Raw genomic sequence first — 17,594 nt, forward strand, 5'->3', positions numbered from 1 at the left:
TGCTGTATTGTCTCCCTTTACATTGTAAAGCGCTGAGCAAACCGTTGGCGCCATATAAATCCTGTATAATAATAATAATATACATAAATATGATACATAAAATATAATCTGCAGAATTCTGCTTTCATTATCTCATTAAGCCAATCTACTTTTAACCAGGGGCAGACTGACCATTTGGAAACTCAGGCACTGCCCGAGGGCCCGGGGTCAGTAGGGGGCCCCATGAGATGCCCCTGGTACCTTTTTCATAGGCTTTTTTGAGTTTGCGCAAGGACACAGGGGCCCCATGATCCCCTATTGCCCAGGGGCCCCATGAGTTGTCAGTCCGGCCCTGCTTTTAACATTTGGATTTTTCGTTTGTGTTTACGAAGATTCCTTGGACATAAACATTCGGGTCATCTTCTGTTTCCGCTCATGCGTGATAGCGCTTGATAGATTTTTTTCATACGACAGTCAAACCACCGCATAGAAAATCGCTCGTTCGTATGCAAAATGACATTTTTCACTGTTGTTCAGCCGGATTTTTTTATTCACAATCGGGCGGACTGACCATTGGGGAACTAGGGCACTGCCCGAGGGCCCGGGGTCAGTAGGGGGCCCCATGAGATGTCCCTGGTACCTTTCATAGGCTTTTTTGGGTGTGGTTTGAGTATGGGCGGGGACACAGGGGCCCCATGATCCGCTATTGCCCGGGGGCCCCAAACTTTTCGTATGATTTTCTTATCATGTGTACGGGGCATTATTGTCATTTGTTTTTGAGTGACAAATCCCTCCGGCAGGGAAATGCGCGGTTCTGTGCAGGTTCCTGGAGTGTGTGCTTTGCGCTTGCAGTGCCATTGTTAAAGGCACCCCAAACACGTGGTAAAAAAATGCACTAGGTTCTGGCCGACAAAAGGTGCAGGAGCTTCTTTGCCGCGTTTTTTTGTGTGAAAAATGACCATTAGCGTGACGTGCAGACATGAAATGGGCCTCAGGTGTGAGGGGAGGCTAAAGTGGAGAACACCCGTGACAGGTTCTCTTTTCACACTTTTTTGAGCTCCACATTTCTCATTTGCAGTAGATATTAAAGTGAAAATGACTTCCACTTGTTTTCACGTTGAATACAGATGTGTGACCAATCATAGTGGCCTGGCCAGGGAGACGGTGTAAAAGTCAGGCGCTGTCCCCCCTCAGGACGCAGCACTAAGCCAGTCACCATCTCCATGGGCAGCGCTGGCACTGTGCGTGCTTCAACCAGAGCGTGGCGCGCTGACGTCGGCCCCTTAGGTCCCGCCCCCCCACTTGCCCTAAGCTCCGCCCGCCCGTGCGTGGGGTTTCCCGGCGCTGTCCGCAGGGTTACCGCGCCCATCTCTGCTCGATGGCTGAAGGGATCTGAGGGGGAGGCTGTGTGTGAGGTGCGCCGTGTCTTTGGCTCGCTCCAGTGTCGGACGCAGAGGCGGCATTGCGGGGAGCGGACGGGACACAGCGAGGAGGGGAACCGACTGAGGAGAAAAAGAAGAGGGAAAAAAGGAAGCGGCCGCCGCCCTCCCCGTCACCGCCCAGCAGCACGTCTCCTCCTGCTCTCCCCTCATCCTCCCCGTCCCCCCCACCCCGGTCCATCCGCCCTTCACCTCCTCCGTCCACGCCGCGGGCCTCGCTGCCGGCGGATCGTTGCCCCTGGGGCCGGACTGAAGAGCAGGGCCGAGGAGGGCAGAGCCTGGACAGCCGTGGATGGTCACACATTGGGCGGACAGCAGGTAACAACGACACGGCCTAAGAGCGCCCCCTCCCTCTGTCATGGCAACCCTCGGTCACTGCACCCCATCCCCCCACCTTCCTCTACCATGGTCACCCCCATCCCACATGCTGCCCCCTACATGGCCCTCCCAGACACAGCACCCCAATCCTGTCACCCTGCTCCCCCCCCCACTATGGAGATCAGGGGTTCATCAGACATCCCTCCCCCATAGTGCCCCCTTATTCCATATGCTGCCCCCTACATGGCCCTCCCAGACACAGCACCCCAATCCTGTCACCCTGCCCCCCCCACTCTGGAGATCAGACACCCCTCCCCCATAGTGCCCCCTTATTCCATATGCTGCCCCCTATATGGCCCTCCCAGACACGGCACCCCAATCCTGTCACCCTGCCCCCCCCCACTCTGGAGATCAGACACCCCTCCCCCATAGTGCCCCCCATCACACATGCTGCCGCCTACATCGCCCTCCTGGATCAGCACCCCAAACCTGTCACCCTACCCTCCCCCACTCTAGATATCGGGTTCATCAGACACCCCTCCTCCATAGTGCCCCACATGCTGCCCCCTACATTGCCCTCCCAGACACAGCACCCCAATCCTGTCACCCTGCCCCCCCCCCCCCCACTGTGGCAGGGGTTCATCAGACACCCCTCCCCCATAGTGCCCACCCATTCCACATGCTGCCCCCTACATGGCCCTCTCAGACACAACACCCCAATCCTGTGACCCTGCCCCCCACTCTGGATATCGGGTTCACCAGACACCCCTCCTCCATAGTGCCCCCCATCTGACATGCTGTTCCCTATTTGTCCCTCCCAGACACAGCACCCCTGTCCTGTCACCCTGCCTCCCCAATCTAGTGATCAGGGGTTCACCAGACACCCCTCCCCCATAGTGCTCCCTGTTTGTCCCTCCCAGACACAGCACCCCAGTCCTGTCACCCTGCCACCCCAATCTGGAGATCAGGGTACATCAGATGCTGCCCCCCCCCCATAGTGCCCCCCATCCCATATGCTGCTCCCTATTTGTCCCTCCCAGACACAGCACCCCAGTCCTATCACCCTGCCCCCCCCCCCCCAATCTGGAGATCAGGGTACAACAGATGCCCCCCATCCCACATGCTGCTCCTTATTTGTCACTCTAAGACACAGCACACCAGTCCTGTCACCCTGCCCCCCTAATCTGGAGATCAGGGGCTCATCAGACACCCCTCCCCCATAGTGACCCCCCATGCTGCCCCCTATTTGTTTTCCCAGACACAGCACCCCACACCTGTCATCCTGTTGCCCCCCCCCCAGTCTGGAGATCAGGGGTTCATCACACCCTCCCCCTCTTTCTGGTACTCCTTCCTCCCTCATAGTGCCCCCCATCCCACATGCTGCTCCCCATTTGTCCCAGTCACAGCACCCCAATTCTGTCACTTCGCCCCCTCCCAATCTGGAGATCAGGGATTCATCTCCCCCTAATGCTACCCTGTTCAGGCACAGCACCCCAATTATTGTCACCCTGCCCCCCCAATCTGGGAATCAAGGATTCATCAGACACCCCTCTCCGGGTACCCCTTCCTCCCCCATAGTGCACACATCCCTCATGGTGCCCCCTGTTTGTCCCTCCCAGACACAGCACCCCACTCCTCTCACCCTGCCCCCCCAATCTGGGAATCAAGGATTCATCAGACACCCCTCTCCGGGTACCCCTTCCTCCCCCATAGTGCACACATCCCTCATGGTGCCCCCTGTTTGTCCCTCCCAGACACAGCACCCCACTCCTCTCACCCTGGCCCCCCCCAATCTGGGGATCAGGGATTCATTAGACACCCCCTCCCCTTCTTCCTGGTACCTCTTCCTCTGCCGTAATGCGCCCCCCTCCCCCAATTCTACACATTGTCCTCTTCAGGTACACTTTGGCACAGCATCCCACTCTTGTCATCTCAGTCCCCCAAATCTGGAGATCAGGAATTCATCACACACTCCCCCTCCTTATGGTACCCCTTCCTCTGCCATAGTGCCATCCCACATGCTGCTCCCTACTTGTCCCTCCCAGGAACAGCACTCCTCTCCTGTCACCCTGACCCCCCCACAGATCAGGGTTAGATCAGCCCCCCTTTATTGCTGCTCCCTTCAGGCCTCTGGTTTTGGCCCTCCAGGCAACCTTTGGCACAACACCCTGTTCCAGTCTCCCTGCCCTCCAATCTGGAGATCAGGGGTTAATGACACCTTTCCACCCTCCTCCTGGTACTCCTTCCTTTGCCATAGTGCCTCCTTTCCACATGTTGCCCCCCTTGTTGTCCCTCTTTGGCTCAGCGCCCCACTCCTGTCACCCTGACTCCCTCCCCCATATCAGAGCTATATAAGGCCCCCCTTATTTCTGCCTCCTCTCCCATAGTGCTGCCCTCTAGACACAGCACCCCTTATGTCCCTCCTTGGCACTCACCCTGGTAAAATCAGGCATTTTCCTATGCCACCCCCTCAGTTGTGTACAGGCCCCTCTTCCCTGCCTCACATGTATGTCTCCATTTATTCAATTTTGCATAGTGTCAGCCTCTTCCTCCATGTCACAGAATGGGACCCACCAGCTGTTGTGGAACTACAAGTCTCAATGTCTAGGTCAGCCTGGTACTTGTAGTTCACCAACAGCTGGTTAATCCTTATGAAAGATTAGCTTTTTTAAAAATTCTTCCCACAACGACCTCCCATTCCCCCCCCCCCTTCCTTACTAGACCGCACAGAGAGGAAGCCAGCTGTTTAGGGGTGGGGGAAAGAAGGGCCGAGGATATTTCTTCCTCCTTGTTAAGGTGGTTTCAATTTTACTGTCACACATAACCCTGGCTGTACCAAGACTTGTGGGAAGACTGTCATCTGCTTCCTACGGGGAGAGCTGGCAGCTTTCATAAACAATGCAGTAAATGGTGGTAACGATGGAGGGGTCGGAGGCGATATTGGGGGTGGGGGCTTGTCTGTGAAGCATGGGGTGGATGCATCATGGAGGATACCTCTGGCTTGTGGGCACATAATTTAGTAATCCTTCAAGGTGGGGGTGTACCGTGGAGGACACAGGCTTGAAGGAGTGTCTTCATGGAGACATTTTGATAGAAAGCTACAGTAACCAGGCGTTTGCACTGTAGTGACATTTGCTTGTCTGCTGGGTCAGATCTGCGTCTTTTTTTTTAAAGCTAGATAACTGAGTGGATTGGAAATCTAGCTGCCTAAGCCCATCCTGCAGTTGATAAAAAAAATCTCTGTGTATGTATGAACGGAACATGCATGACCAGTTTCCTGCGTGTCTGGGTGTTGTGCTGCATAATTTATGTGCCGAAGGAGCCAGTGGGTGCAATATAATGGTGGATTTTACCCTCCGAGGCAGAGGGAAAGGGAGGGACCTGTGAAGCAGGAATGTCAGAGTGTGCATTATGGAGTATTGGGGGGGGGGGAGAGACCGGCTTCCTTGCAGCCTGGTTTGTGATCTGTACCTGGGATTTGTATCACACCATTGTAATTCTACAGCAGGATAAGGATCCATCTGCGATTAGGATATTTTCACAAGTACATTTGGTGTGTGGACACATTATGCTTGCTCTGTGGCGTTCGTATTAACAGATGGAAAGGGATATTAACCCCTTTGTGTGCCCAAGTATGACAGCTGAACGCAGGAGAGGGCCAGCACAGGGTTTCAGCTCTGTAAGTGTACAGCCAAGGTTCATTTTTGCTTCTCTTCCCTTTTGTTCTGTGTACGGCTTTGACAGGAAATGGTAAAATGGGGAAGCTGACTTCTAACAGTCAAATCCAGCCCCATACAATCGACAGCTTTTACGTGGCCCTGAAGCGGCTGCTTTACCAGTGCAGCTTAAAAAAATCCTGACGAGGATATTTAGTGCTGATGGGGCAGTCATCATAACTCACATTGCACGTATTTTAGGCACATCTGGCTGAAAAGGAAAGCTGAAGGGAAAGGGGGAGTGGTTAATGGTAATACTGGAAGGTAGCTGCTTCTAAGTGGTGAATGAATGGGAAGTGTCAGATCTAGGCCCAGTTACTGCAACAAGATGGCGTCCCAGCATTTCGTTTTTACATGTAAAACTCCTCTTCCTTGTATGACAAGGCAGCCCCGTTTCCCGTCTTGGCCTTGAATCTCCTTTTGTTGCTGCTTTCCAAGTGGCAAGTTTCTGCACACAGTAACGGACATTTCTGAGCTTTGTGTGATCTGCTGTTGCATTTTTCTGATTGGCAGGCAATTCCATGATGATTAAAAAAAACTTAGGGGGTGTTAAGTGGATACTGCTTGCTCTTGTCTCTCAGTTTGTTTTTTTTTCTTTCCCTAACTTCTGCATTTCATGTACAGAGCAAAGAGGGCTCTTCCATTTCACAATTAGTTCTAGGATAGTGCTGTACCAGACGGGTCATTTTCAGCTGAGTGTACGCATTTAAAGTCCGTGTGATTGCAGTAGTCATTTAAATTGGTCCTTTTTTTTTTTCATCCAGCTGGCTTTTTGCTCAGTTTTGTGGAACATTTTAGGCCTCATGCACACAGGGTGTTTTTGCAGCCACTTTTAGGGGCGTCAGGCAGGTTTTCTTTACTGCTTGTATACGACCCTCCATGTTGTCCTTTGTCCATGCACACACAGACTTTTAGGAGCTTTTGGTGGCAGGAGCGTTTACAGACAGGGAAAAAAAAACACTGCCAGTGCATCCAGGAACAGCAAAGTTTTGGCAGAAAAAAATGCTTATGGTCAATTAAATGAATTAACGTCCAGGAGCTTGACACTTTTCTACCAAAATGCTGCTGCCAGGAGGAAGAAGGCTTCTAGGAGATTTTATTTTTTTTTAATGCCCTGTGTGCATGAGGCCTTACCCTGGGTTCACACTGATGCGGTGTTGAATTTGCACCGCTTTCTGCACGAATTCTGCATCACAATCGCACACCATTCATGCAAACCGCTGCATGTGTGTATGTTACGTTAACAGCACCCCGGAATAGGTTGCCAAAACGTGGTGCGATGTACAGAATCCGATCGCATAGGTGTGAGTACTATTCTAGCCCTGCACCTTTTTGTTGGTGCGATTTGAGCCATTGATAATGTACGGCTAAAATTGCACCGCACAGCATTCACATGTGCTTTGCACAGGGATGTGGTGTGGTTCCTGTGCGAATTACATGCGATATGCTGCACCACATCAGTGTGAACCCAGTCTTTAAGGTGATGCACTGCCTCTTGTGTAAACAGACCTACATGATGTTTAGTTACCAGTTGTGTGAACAACCAATTTTTTTGAATAGTTACAATGTTTCCTCCTTTAAACATGTCTAAACCCAATAGCAAACATTTTGTGTATTGCAACATATCATTCCTCAGATGTGATGGCTGCATTTGTTTCCTTTTGTCTTTTTTTTTTTTTTTCCTTTTTCATCTGTTAATCCTTCCAGTAACACACTTCTGTCAATGACAGCACAATTTGTTGTATCTATAGAGGAGTAGCATTGTCACTGTAGGCTGCTGTCCTGATTTGTACAATAAAAGCACCTCCTCCACACATTTCCATTATGTAGCAAAGAAGTGTCTTGTAGTTCACAGAAGATAGCTGGGAAAGCTACTTTGTGTGAGATTTTCGATTCAGGGTACAGGAAGTTACAAGGATGATGGGAATCTGGCAATATTAAAAGGTGTTTTTCTGCAGATTCGAAAAAAGTACTTCGCTGAAAAAGAAAATAAAATAAAACGAATGCAGCCACAGCATTTAAGGATTGCTAAGCTGTACTAGATATTTTTATGTTACGGTTTAGATATCCTTTAAACACAAGTATGGCATCCCTAGTTTTGCTTTCTGTCCTTTGGGTAGAACTATCACAAAACGTGTTGCTGAATATCAAAAATAATTTGTGTTAAATTTGATTTGAATGTAAGCTTTTTCTATGCTTTTTTGTGAATTTATTTTTGCACAGCACTTTGTAATACTGTATGTTGCAATATGTACAGTATAACTTGGATGTTGATATCATTTTTTTTACTTACATATTTGGGAAAGTAATTTTCCCCTTACAGTTGGCGGTTTTTCCGAAACATTGCATATGGGTATATTGAGCTTCATTGATGTGTTTATTTGCTGGTGCAGCCCAGGGTTGTGTACAGCCCACATAAACACAGGCAGTCATACATGTCATTTCAACTTTGCATCCGAGAGACCTGCAGCCCTGCACAGCTGAGATGTATTATGTGACCATCACATGTTTTTACCACTATGGTGCAGCTAGTATGGGTATTAAGGTTTGGTTCACATATGTGCAGGTGGTGCAGCTTTGGATCCATACAAACATCCGTGTAGCTGCACCACCTACACAGAAGAATGCGGACCCGCGGATGGGTGCCATTAATTCCAATGGCACGCTGCCCACACTGGAAATCGCAACTGCACTGGAAATCGAGGTTCTTGTGCGGGCTGGGGTTTCCAAAGAAGTGCAGGGATTTCTTCCCTGCGTGTCCTGTGGCACGGGAGTCCATTCAAATGAATGGGCTTTCATGCCCGTGCAAAAACGCGGCCAGCACGGCCGCATATATATGAACCAGGGCTTACAGAGTTGAACCATTTGTGGTAGCAGTTTTAACCTGTCAGAATATGCTATTCTGTAGCATATTATTCAGCCAGTTACTAATTTTAGCCCTGGTTCACACTGGATCCGACTTTGAAATCATGTAACTTCACTTGAAGTCGCACGATTTCAAAGCTGCCTGTTAGTGCGGCTTGGCAGACATCTGTGCGACTTCACTGATGTCTATGCAAGTTGCACCTGAAATCTCAAAAATAGTATCCAGTCACAATTAGGGTTAAGGAAAGGAGCTGTGAGTTCTTAACTACTAGTCTTGGCTGTGCTGTATGGTGGAGCTGTGTAAAGCTCAGAACTGAATGGGTAGATGTACAAATAGTTTTTGTCAGGTATAACAACTCCCATATATAAGCCAAAAGTTTTGGGTTTCTTTTTTTGGGGGGGGGGGGCATGAAAGGGTTAGAAAGCCTGTCAGGCTTTTATTGTGGTCTCTGTCCCAGCTGGAGAGACTTATACGTGATATTAACAGAGCTAGGTGGGGCAGAAAATTCCAGTGGTAGAAAGCTGTTTTAGTGACAGCTGTCTACAAGGGCATTTCCTCTTCCATTTGTGAGATCTCCTATTTTCTGGTACAGGAAGTGAAGTCTCCTCAGTGGGACACAATATACAACCAAAAAAAATACCTGATAGGTTATAGCCTTTTCACAAGTCCTCCAAAATAGAAGAGAAAAATCATTATGAACTTACTATGCTATCCATCTTGGCAGAGAAAGGGATTGCTTCTCATGTCAAAGCTGCCCCCCCCCCAGACTTGTGGGGCAATGTTTGAGGAAAGAAACGGGGAACACGCATCCATGGGTTGAGTAAAGCAGAAGCCGAGAGAGCTATTTAGTGAGTCCTTGGGTACAGCTTCCTCTCCAGCAAGGAGAAGATAGAGCAGCATAGTTGGTGACATTACCAATTCTTATGCCACTAGTATTTAGATGCATCAATGCCTTAAAGGATAAATAAACCCAAGAACAAAAAATATATTGCAGCTTACAGTAATTAGATGTGATGGCTGCATCAGTTTTGCTTTAAGATAAGAACATTTTCAGCAAGTACAGAAAATACCTGTTCACAAACCTTGTAATGTCATAACTGGACAGGCACACTGTGTGTTTATAGCTGACACTTCAAATGAATGGGCTGAAAATCGCACCTCTCTGATTCCTACAGTAACCCAGACTCAGATGTGACTTGGCCCTCAGATATGCTGCTGCACAGAATGTTTTCACTAGTGTTTGAGCATTGCAAATTCTCTGCAAATATGATAGATTATCTTGAAACAAACACTGTCTTTTACTCAGAAATGCTCTAAAATGGATCTTCAGACTTTCTGCGGGTTCATGCTGCAATGACTTTATTGCTGTTTGTTATAGAGAACCTTGAGTAGAGTACTGCTTACCCACCTCCATATAGCAGATATACTGCTTCACGGCGGCACAGGTGCGCAAAATCACGTGTATATGCAATTTTGCATATCTGTGTAGGGGGCTCGCTTGCCCTACCTGTGCTGCCATTCACGGCCGCGGATGTCAATCACTGGGTCCCGGCCGGTGATTACATGCTGGCGCCTGGTGATTACCAACAAGCACCCGGGGAGGAAGACTGCTTTGTTTACAAACAGTCTTCCTCCCTGTCAGCTCGGGATGGCTGTGCACAGGCCCCCCCTACCCCCAGTAAAACACTCCCTACGCACAGTTAACCCTTTGATCATCCCTCACATTAACCCCTTCTTACCCAGTGCCATTAGTACAGTGTCAATGCTGTTTTTTAGCACTGATAACTGTATTCGTGTCACTTTGGATGTCAGTGACACCAAGTTAGTTCCCCCAAGTGTCAGAACGCCGCAGTCCCGCTAAAAGTCGCTGATCGCCACCATTACTAATAGGGGAAAAAAATATCCTCAGTATCTATACCGCCATTTGTAAATGCTTTTACGTAAACCAATAAATTTACACATATTGGGATTTTTTTTAGCAAATACATGTAGTAGAATACATTTTGGCCTAAAATTATGACGAAATTAGATTTTTTTAAATTTTTTACTGGACATGTTTAATAGCAAGTCCAAAATATTATTTTTTTCCTCAAAATTGTAGGTCTTTTTTTCCGCTTATAGCGCAAAAAAATTAAAAAACCGCACGGACGATCAAATACCACCGAAAGAAAGCTCAATTCATGGGGAAAAAGACGTACGTTTCATCTGGGTGCGGCGTTGCATGATCACGCAATTGTCAGTTAAAGTAACGTATTGCCGTAACGCAAAAAATGGCCTGGTCAGGAAGGGGGGTAAATTCTTTGGAGAGCAAGTGGTTAAAGGCCATTGTCACTGGAACCAGTGGACTCCAAGGAAAAAATTCCTTTCTGCTCCTTTTCTGTTGACAAATTTCTGATTTTTCTGTACTGCCAATCCTAGTGACTATACTTCTCATTGGAACAGAGGTTATACAAATCTCTAACCCCTCTCCACTCAAAAAAAAAAAAAAAAAAAGGGGGGGAGGTAAATCCTTTGGAGGGCAAGTGGTTTAAAAGTTGGCTTGCAATGGCAGATAACATTTCTTTCCTGAATAGTTTCTTTTAATGCATATATACCAATGCTGAAAGTCTGAGATTTTGTTTCTTGAAATAGGTAATGGATGCTTTGGCTACATGGGGACCTTGGGAGGAGTTGGGAATTTCTGGCCTGCTGAATTGCGTGAAATTATCCCAAGCTGAAAGCTCTGCATTCATTTCCAAGCCGTGTTTAATGTGAGAAATATTGGTGTATGTTTGAACTCGTGTACAAGAAAGTGACAAGCACCCCAATCTATAACTGGCATATAGAAGGGCAATGCACAGCATAAACAAGAGATTTCCCTGCACACTTCTTGACCAGCCTGCAAGCAACTGAATTGGCCCCTGCTGGAGCTCTGGGCACTTGTGCGTGCTTGCTCCTGAAATGCCTGTGTGTCCCAAAACTCAGAGCGCTGCTCAGCCCTGCCCCCTGCTCGCTCCTCCCTGGCTGTGATTGACCGCAGCTGGAGCCAGTGGAGGGAGAGACCTGGAAGCGCCGCTGCTCTTGTGCACATGGCTGGATCAAGATCCAACTCCATTAAGTGGGGGGAGCTGCACACTGAAGGTTTTTTAACCTTCAACCTTTACAATCCCTTTAACTACTTCTACTTGGTTCAGTGATTACTGCTTTTGTTTTCTGAAATGACTTTGTAAGCCATATTCAGGTAGTCACTCTGCTTGTTATGTTGGTTGTCTTCAGTTAAAAGAAATGGTTTACTTGGTGTTCTAGTAAGGGCAACAGAACATTTTTCGTAGTTCCTAAAAATAGACCTGAAACCAAATATAGTCCAGTACCCATGGAACCCCCTAAACGTGTTAGCTGTGTAATTGTAGCCACCTCCCTATTATTATTATCCATTTTTGCTCTAGTTTTGGTGCTTATGGTAAACAACTAATGTCCTGTGCTTCGGAGTCCTAGTACAATGCAACACATCACCTTGGGCTTGTATGTTTTACGAGCATGCTTTTATTTTGTTGTAGCAATCTTTTGAAGACTGAATGTCTTTGTTTATTAAAGCTTTTATGTATTGAAGCCTTTATTTTATAGATCGCTTTTTGCTGTAGGGCTTGTTTGTGTGCAGAGCTTTTGGGGGTAAAAGCTGTGTGGCTTTATAGAAAATTGTGTTGTCCACTTATGTAATGGCGTCAATAGTTTTAAATGTCTGTGCAATTGTATTGCAAGCATTCTGAAACTGTGGTCTAAGTATTGCGCTGGTTTTTTTTCTAAAGCTATTTACATTTCTTGCAATTCTAATATTTAATATGGACACCTTTTTTAGGTTGCATTGCAATGGTGCCTTCCAAACAAGCAGCTGTTGCATATATTTGAAATCTGGCTGTATTGTTGGTGCTTATTGCTAATGTAATCGCTAAGCTTTGCTGAAAATAACAAAGGTCACTCTGGAATATGTATCCTGGCTAGTGATCAGATACTGAATTGGATTATATTCTTACCACCCTTGGATTTTGGCTTGTCAAAGTACAATCTTGGTAATTAATATTCTCAGTTGTACTATCCACTTAAAACCATATGGCAAGCCTTGTTGATACACAATTCCAGGATGTCAGCGTACAGAAAGGGTAACGCTTAGTGGACAGTCGCCTAACATAAACAGGCTTATTCAGTAATGCCGGAAAAAGAGCAGTTTTCATGTTCAATGAGTAGCAACCAGTCTAAAGCGTCTTGACAGATCTGCCCAGGGTGAGCTTGAAATGATTTGTTGCTTTAGGTTACAATAGTTTGTACAGTAGCATTGGTTCTTCCTTTACTAAATGAATCTCTAACCTTTAGGCTAGGTTCACGCCTAGCATTTTGTGAACTTAGATTTTTTGTTTTTCTTTTTACTGGGTTGTCCTACACACAAAAAACATGCTAAAGTAGCTCGTGTACCTTTTTCAGTGCTGAGATTTGCTTGTTTTAACACATTTTGATTAATTTGACACACCCAAAAAAGTGCATCTGCTTGCCAGTTTGGGGAGTCATGAACAATGAATGGCACCACAAACACAAGGTGTTTTCTGCACCAACACTCAGGTGTGAATGCAGACTCATGGCTTAATACTACATTTTAGACTCCATTGCATGAGCCAATCTAACAGCCCCATTCTGGAACACACATAATGGGTTTAGAAAGCCTCAAAATGTCTGTGCTGTTAAAGTAAACCAGGTAAAAGTACGCTCCAAGGATCAGGCCCTCCAATCCCTCTTGTATTGAACTGTATTGTTGCTGTATTGTCTCCCATTGTATTATAAAGCGCTGAGCAAACTGTTGGCGCTATATAAATCCTGTATAATAATAAAAGTAGTAAAACTACTTGGCAATGGCCCCTACTGGAAAGTATCTTGCTGAGAAGTAAGGGTTTTTTTCCTCGGTTTATACTTGCCTAGTTGGATGCAGCATTGGTCCCCCACCTGCTATAACAGTGAGAACTCTGTGATCACATGACCAATGAGTTCTCCTCTCTGCTCTGAGCAGAGAGCAGTGACTGCCAGTCACCTCTGTCTGCTCAGCCCCACCAGTGCTCACTGGAGCACTGGACTGTGGAAGGGGAGAGAGTGGCTGGCTCAGGCTCTCGGAGCTGCAGTGAGAGGCCGAGCCATGTACTGCTCCAGACTTTAAAGTCGTAATCTTTCCTGAGCCTGGACCGGGTGAGTGATGTCAGCCGACAGCGAACTCGGCTGGTTTTGTCTTTATTTTCATCTGCCTGTATTTCTGCTTTTTCTGATCATTTGAAATGCTTTTTACCAATATGCTCATGTTGAATTTCTGAGGTTATAAAACATTTAAGGGGTGCTGCAGGGTATATTTGATTTAAATCACTAGTGAAAAGGCGCAATTTAAATATCATAATTTTTAAAGAGCAACTGTAATCTCTGTTCCGCAGCAGCTCCTCCTCTGACCCGCTGTTGACTCACTGACAGTCCCATTCACATTCATGGGACGGCTGGTGATGCGGCAGTGACACAACAAGGTGGATGTGGCGGCAGCAGGTGAGTGGATGCCTGCTAATGGGCACTGCCATGATGGATATAAAATGCTCTTTAAATGTAAGGAATCCGACTCATTCTTGCTGGTAGTTAGAATCTTTTATATTTGCAAAACGTTTTCTTTTTTAGAATAATAAGCTCTCAGGTTAGTAAAACAGCGATATCAGGACCGATTTTAGGTTAATCACACATACCTGGAGAACGACTCAAATTCTTTTTTTCATGTTTTTTTCTCATGGTTATTGTGAAATTGTGTGAATGCATCAATGCAGTGCATGGTTATCTCAGCGTGCAGAGCTTGGATTCATTGAATGAGTTTACCAAAAATGTAAATATTGCAGAATATACAGCCTCATGTTATATAACTAAGCTCCATTTCATGCTGAATAAACTAAATTATCAATGTATCTTAAATAGAAAAATATCTTTAAATAGATTTATAGTATGCATTTTATTCAGATAAATGTGAAAAAAATCCAATTTTAAATACTGATTTTTATTGATTTGTATCCACCCTGGGGTGCTACAATTGCTAACCTGATGAAAATGCTAGTTGCTTGGCACTTGTGCCAACCATCTTTTCAGTACCTTGAGTCACTAACCTGGAACATCCATGCTTCCAATTAAATCAGTAATCAGCATTTGCATGTTTTTTTTCCAAGTCAGTGACTGGAGAAAGGTTGAAACCTAAATAGCAGAAAGACAGTAAAGCTGGCCATAGACAGTAAAGCTGGCCATAGACAGTAAAGCTGGCCATAGACAGTAAAGCTGGCCATAGACAGTAAAGCTGGCCATAGACAGTAAAGCTGGCCATAGACAGTTTGATTTTTGACTGATTCCTGCTGAATTAGCCAAAATTTGAGCTGTGTTTTTGGTTACTTGTTTGTTCTTCAAAGTGCATGTTTAGTGACCTGCTCAGACAAGCACAGAACAGCATATCTACTTGGTTGACCAAGTTACTGGCATAATTTAGAGGTGTTGTATTTATGTTGCCATAAATCTTAATCTTCCTTGCTGTGTTTTTCTGGTACAGTAGATTGTTTTCAAGCACGATCAGCTAGCTGACTTTGAGAATAGTTTAATCAACCTAGTAAAGAGTTCTGGCTTGTTTGATTTCCTGAAGCCTGTATGTGTATAAGTTCATGAAATGGCCCTTCTATCCAAAGTGAACAGTTTTTAGTAGTTGCCATGGAAATACTATAGATAGTGCATAGCATAAAACTGTTTAGTGAGCTGAATGGCTATACACTCACAAGTGCATTGTTCACATGTTTTATATCCTATGATTTAGATATTCCTTGTGGCCACATGGTTACCTACCAGATATTCTTATACAAAGGCTGTTTTTTGACCAATATGAGCTCACTTACCACATGGACTATGTATATGTTGAGCCCTAGTGAGCTCACACAATGACCTTTTGGAAGATGTGGCAAATCACCTGTGGTTCCCTTTTCTCAATGCAAAAAGTGAACAAAAGCTTCTTTTCCCTTATATGTCATGACACACCATGAGTGCGCTGATATCTACAAGGCGTATGGTGTGCCAAGCCTTCACATTTGTACATGCAGTGAACGCATGTGAAACCCTACATTTATGGAACATGTGACAAATCTGCAGCATACTTGTGGTGCCATTCATTGTTAAAGGAACCCCAAACGCGGCCAACAGATGCACCGTAAAAAAAAAAAAAGAGCAGCTCAATGCCCAGAAAGGTGCAGGAACCTCTTTGGCACATTTGATGTGCGTAGGGCAGCTAATTTACAGTGTTGTGTGAAAATGTGCATTCACTTGGCGCAGAGAATGTAGCCTCAGTGTGTGAAACCTCCCAATTAGTGGTTATATGCATTCGTTAAAGGCTACCTTTGGTAATACATGAATTTGCAGGTTAAAAAAAATGCATTTAGTTCAGACAGCAGCCTGCAAAGCATAGCACCTGTGTTCAGTGGATTCAATGCCAGGCACCTGCAGGCATTCAGTACAGTGGTCTGCCTGTACCTTCTGTATGGGCACACAGGTTCGCACCAGTGCACTGGCCTCTTTTTAGTAAATTTGGAGACCCCTGGCTTATATCAATCAATTGTCACACTTTTTTTTTCTTTTTTTCACTATATTCCACAAGCTGTAGCTGAAATACTGAGTGAGGCTTTGGCTCAACTACCATTCTGTGCTTTAAAATTGAAATTTTATTTTCTTAATAGTTTGTGGAGTTTGGTTTAAATTTATGATGCTTCCCTGTGTTGCCACTGAAGGTTCTGTATTATACACAGTAAAATTCATCTTTGACAGATTAGAGCACATGCAGTGGGCAGTTATGTAACATTTTCAGGATGGAGTCAATCCCAGTTGAAGTTGGCTAACTATGGTGAAGATCTTATAACATATCTCTGGGTAGCTTGACTTGAATGTATATTTGCTGAGTAATCTCAAGGTCTGTAGGTGGGAGCAGAGGGTTTTCTTGATTGGAGAAAAGTCATTCTGTTCTCAGTTGCCTGGGTTCTGCCACCTTCTAGGCGTAGTCCAGCACTTCCTTTCCATTTCTGAAACAATTGAGATATTTTGGTAGGGTCTCTTAGCTTTGCTTTGTATGAGACTGTCTCAAAACCGCTTTTCAACATTGATATTGTTTTTTGCTCCCAAAATGCCCATTATACAGCCTGCCTGGCCTCCCTTCTAATGATGGCTTTTGGCATTTTTATAATCTGCCAGAACAGTTGGTCAGATATATGGGCACCATTCAACCGCCTACATCTGCTTTTCTCTTCTTTAATAATTTAAACATTTTGAGGTCTCAGGGAACCCAATTTATTGGCAGTTAATGAGAAAAAATTCCCTATGTTCACAGTCAGTAGGACGAATTATTTACATTGGTGGTCAGTGGGAAGAAAGCTCACCTAATAGTGATGGTCAAGGTTGCTACACTTACAAAACAGCTGATAAGAATATTTGTCATGCGGATGGCTCTGACAAGGGTTGTTGTCCCTAGAACTATTAAGGCTCCATCAAATTAAAGGTCAATTAGCTCAAGGAACCTGTAGCAACCTTTAAAGGAACTGTGTTAAACCTAGTACACACAATCAGAAAATCGTATGAAAAATACCTCTTTCAAAGTGATCGTACGATAATCTGATTTAGTACACAGCTTTTATTTGAAATTATTTGATGGGACAAGCATGGAAATATTTCTCGTACAATACCAAATTGTAGGATTTTTGTTTTAATCAGTATAATTTTTGTCTGAAAATACAATACAAATAACATTTCATCACTTCCCTACATCAAACAAGAATTTTCCTGACTTCACTCTTCACTTTCGATATGAGACTAGCATGCAAAAAAAAAAAAAAAACGGGCAATCATTCATCCGATATTCTCTTTTTGTGTACAGGGCTTTAGAATGGCTGTCCTAAATGGTTTTGTTCATGAACATACAAGTCCGCTGATCTTGCCGGTTAATGCTTGTGAGGGCTAGAATTGTTACAATCCCAATAAAATTGCGTGCTGGTGCAAATTTTTAGATACTTTGATTTACACATTTGGAAAAATTAAACTTCCTTTTAACTTAATTTACCGACTCCTAAAAATAATAAAAAATATTTTGTCCTTGCTGGACCTGGTTGTACAAAATATTTTGACTGCTTTGTTGATAGAGGGACTGTATGCTTTTCTGTGTACACCATTTATTATGTAGCACTTATTTTGATTTTGTAACGGTTTACTTAAACCTTTATG

General features: G+C 45.2%; 1 protein-coding gene across 2 annotated transcripts in view; it reads left to right on the plus strand.

Annotated features, from left to right (window-relative positions):
* Window positions 1–1,302: 1,302 nt before the first annotated feature.
* The window catches only part of GNB1 (G protein subunit beta 1), a 119,373-nt gene continuing 103,081 nt past the window's right edge, over window positions 1,303–17,594 (plus strand). The window contains exon 1 of one of the 2 annotated variants that reach the window (XM_089651865.1): window positions 1,303–1,736. The gene's annotated coding sequence lies outside the window, so the exon portion shown is untranslated. The remainder of the gene's footprint in view (window positions 1,737–17,594) is intronic. The other variant, XM_089651864.1, reaches the window with a different exon arrangement.

Source organism: Staurois parvus, unplaced genomic scaffold (assembly GCF_062004578.1).
Source record: "Staurois parvus isolate SC_StPar_1 unplaced genomic scaffold, SC_StPar_1.0 ptg000663l, whole genome shotgun sequence".
In the NCBI taxonomy this organism is placed as follows: Eukaryota; Metazoa; Chordata; class Amphibia; order Anura; family Ranidae; genus Staurois; species Staurois parvus.